At 47.6% G+C, this 3653-nt stretch overlaps 1 pseudogene; it reads left to right on the top strand.

Annotated features, from left to right (window-relative positions):
* Positions 1-2869: 2869 nt before the first annotated feature.
* On the top strand, positions 2870-2988 carry LOC111745696 (annotated as a pseudogene).
* Positions 2989-3653: the final 665 nt, after the last annotated feature.

The following is a 3653-nucleotide window of genomic DNA, read 5'->3' as shown; positions in this document are numbered from 1 at the left end:
AGAAGGGGCTTGGGAGGGCGTTATCCAAAGCATATCCACTCCAAAAGCGTTAAAAAACAACAAAAAAACCCAATGTACTTGCTTTGCAAACACAGCTTCCGGACAAGTTTTCCCACTCCCCTCACTCCCTGCCTTCCAGCCAAATGGCAGTATCTTAGTTTGTTCCTTGTAGAAATTCTGGAACTGCTACTGATCCTAAGGTTCTGTATTTTGCAAAGTTATCAAATCATAGGTCTGAGCCCCGCCTAGAGATTGCTGTTTGAGTGGAGCGTCTTCGGTCCACTCTCGAGGCTGGAGAGGCTGGGGCTGGGGCAGGGAGAATGCGCTGGGGAAGCCGCGGAAGCGGGCAGGAGGGAGTGCGGTTGAGCTCGTCCTCAAACCTAGAGCCACCTCTCCATGATTGTTCCGACAACTTTGAGGCATGAAAGCATTTCCTGCCCTCCAGGTTCTCCTCATTTTCTTTGCCTGCTTCCACAGACAGTATTAGCCGCCCTCCCTCCCTCCCACCAAGGTCACCACTCAGGAGCCTTTGATAAATGTCATCTTTTTGTGAAAGTCGCCTTGGAAAAAGGCAATTTGACTGCAGTGAGGCAGAACAGCGAGCTGAACGCCAGCTGCCCTTTATCGACCAGAGCCCAACCCCAAGACAGAACGCGGAGGAGCGGAGCGCTGCCTGGGGCACCTGGTGATCCCGCCGCCTGTCCCCGGGGATTTGCGCACGGTGCCGAAGCCTGAAATGCCGGGGTCCTGGGATCGGGTCTCCTCCCTCCTTTCCTCTCTCAGCCCTTTGTCTTCTGCTACTTATTTCCTGGCTGGTAACTAAAGGTCCCCAAGAACCCCCATGGCTCTGGGGGTGGGAGCCCTCTCCACCGTGGGCTGCTGATTAGTGCAGGGAATAAATAACAGCAAGCTAATTACCTCCTGATTGCGGCTTGCCTCACTAACAAGGCCGGGTGATGCCGTAGTTGATACTATTCCAAGCATGCTTCTGGGTTCAGGGAAATTTCCATGCTTTTCCAGCCTGGAGACACGTTCTCTTCTCAAATGCCACAGAGTTCTAAGTGGAGGTGTTCCCGCTCCTGCTCCACCGTGGAACTGAGAGACTCACCCCCAACAGCCTGTTTGTGTCAGACCTTAGTGATGTGAGCTGGCTTCTCATAGAAGCAGGGAAAGGCTTTCAGGGAGGTTTGGGATTTGGCCAAGGTCGTGGAGAGATGGGTCCTTAGAGACCACACTCTCCAAGCACTTAGTATCCTAATTACATCTGCTACTCCAACCGCTTGAACTGAGTGGTTCCCCTCAGACCTGCAGGCAGAGGAGAAGAGCGCCGAGAATACAGGTCCGGAACCTGGGAGGTCTGGGTTCTAGTCCTACCTGACTACCTTGGACACGCTCCTTAATCACCCTGGTCGCCAATTCCCTCTCTGTGGAATGAGCATTAGGCATTTCTCTCCGAAATGAAGTCTAGGCAAACCTTGGGCTTTGCCTCCCTCTAGAAATATGACTTTGTGACTGTGACTCTGAAATTGGGACTGTGATATTAGGAAAGCTCCGCATGCCTCTAGGGGCCACACCCCCAGGCCGAGTCCGCCCCGGTGTAATTGCTTCCCCACCTTTTCCACCCTCCCCTCCTGCTTTACCTGACTTCTGTAGCTCTCTCAGTCTTGAAAACTTGTCTTGCCTGAAGGAAGAAGGGAAGGAACATCTTCTTCACAAAGATTTACGTTTCTAGCAACCTTCTTTGAAATTTTGTTTCTGAATTTATCAGTAGGGCTGTGCCGGCTTAACAAACCAGTGGTATCAGCCTTCGAAAGCGAGGATGTGGCGGTGACTAGTAAGTGCTGCTGTGCTGGCCACTGTGTCCAGAGGAAGGAATCAACCTCCCTCGCAGGCATTTGGCCCGACTCCAGACTAGAGGCCTTGTCGCCGTCTCCACACCATCATAGAATCCAGTGGTGGGAAACTGAAGGGCTGTCTCCTTTCGCTGGAGAGATTCACCTCTGCAGGGCGTCAGTCTCCTTGGGGCAGAGGTCAGATGAGAGACAAACTGGAGGTTTTCATCAGATGAAGACAGACTCATAAAAGAGCAAACCTGGGCCACAGTCTCCTCGGAAAAAGGAAGAGAGAAAAGGTGGGGCTAGAGTCATACTTAGGCTAAGGAAGAAAATGTCACTTTTAGGGTAGTGGAAGATTCTGAAAGATAGGGTTACAGACTCCGCAGGTACCAAGTGCATGTGACCTGGGCTGATCTGATGGGAGGAGCCCTCATGTAGAGGTCAGAAGGTCACATGCAACATTATGCTTTATCACTTCTAAAGGGTAAAGTTGGGCAGTTCATTTACTTTTGTATTAGTTAGGGTGAGCTAAGTGACGTGACTAATAACCCCCAAGTCTCAATGGCTTATCACAATAGAAGCTAACATCTCACTTGCATGGCAGGTTAATGCAGGTATTCAGTTGGTGGTCCTCTGCAGGGTGGTTCAGGGACCCAATTCTGTCCATTTTGTGGCTCCGCTAACGGCTACAGGCTTTGGAATCTTCTGTGTTCTGTCAGCAGATGGAGAAGGAGGGAGCATGCAGAACTGTGCGCGGAAGGTGTTATGGGCTAGGTCTGGAAGTGGCATTCATTACTTGTGCCCAGATTCCGCTGGCCAGAACTCAGCCGTATGACCACACCTGACTATAGGGGAGGCTGGGAAGTGTAGTCAAGTTATGCGCCCACGAGGTAAAGGGAAATGGTTTGGTTAGCAACCAATCAGTCTCTGACATACCTTCTTCGAAATTTTGTTTCTAGAATTATCAGTAGGGCAAAGGGCCTCTGCTTTGTCATCTTCACAGAATTAGCATGCAAATAAAATGAGAAAATGGAGTCTACAGCCACGCCACCCTGAACGTGCCCAATCTCGTCTGATCTTGGAAGCTAAGCAGGGTCGGGCCTTGTTAGTACTTGGAAGGAAGACCACCTAGGAAGACCAGGTGCTGTAGGTGTTAAAAATAAAAATAAAAATAAATAAATAAATAAATAAATAAATAAATAAATAAATAAATAAAATAAAATGAGAAAACAGATTACAAAAGAGCTTAAAAAATGTAGAATGAAGAATACACACATAATCTGCTTTTCAGATTAATCTAGAAATAACTTCAAAAACACTGGCTCTGTTACTCTATTGGAAACATTAATTAAAAATGCTCTTATTGGGACATATCATTGGGTTATATAACAAATGTCTGAATGATTGTGATTTCAATATGTGATAAAGACGAACTTTTTAACAAATCCAATCCTTTAAAAATTTTTTAGAATGTGCCCTTCTTTCTCTCTTTTCCTTTGACCTAGATGGAGGATTCAGCTAGAATGGCTGGTGTGGTCAGCAGGGCTGGGGCTAAAATTGGGCCAGTCTACCCAGCATGTTTGGTGAGTCTGGGGCACAGAAGATGGTCTGTGTGGTTAGGACATTGATTGCAAGTAGAGGAATTGAGAAAACCAAATATATTGAGGATAAGGAGAGCCATATTTCTCATGGTTAGTGAAAAGAGTTACATTTGTGGAAAGGGAATAAACTCTTTGGTATTAGATCAAAATTGGGGTAATTAACATAAGTAGATGTAGGTGTGTGTGGGTGTGTGTCCATATATATTTCTAGCTCGGT

Source organism: Pteropus vampyrus, unplaced genomic scaffold (genome assembly GCF_000151845.1).
Source record: "Pteropus vampyrus isolate Shadow unplaced genomic scaffold, Pvam_2.0 Scaffold6, whole genome shotgun sequence".
NCBI lineage: Eukaryota > Metazoa > Chordata > Mammalia > Chiroptera > Pteropodidae > Pteropus > Pteropus vampyrus.
Note: the sequence above shows the minus strand (reverse complement) of the source record. Positions and strands in the feature narration are given on the sequence as shown.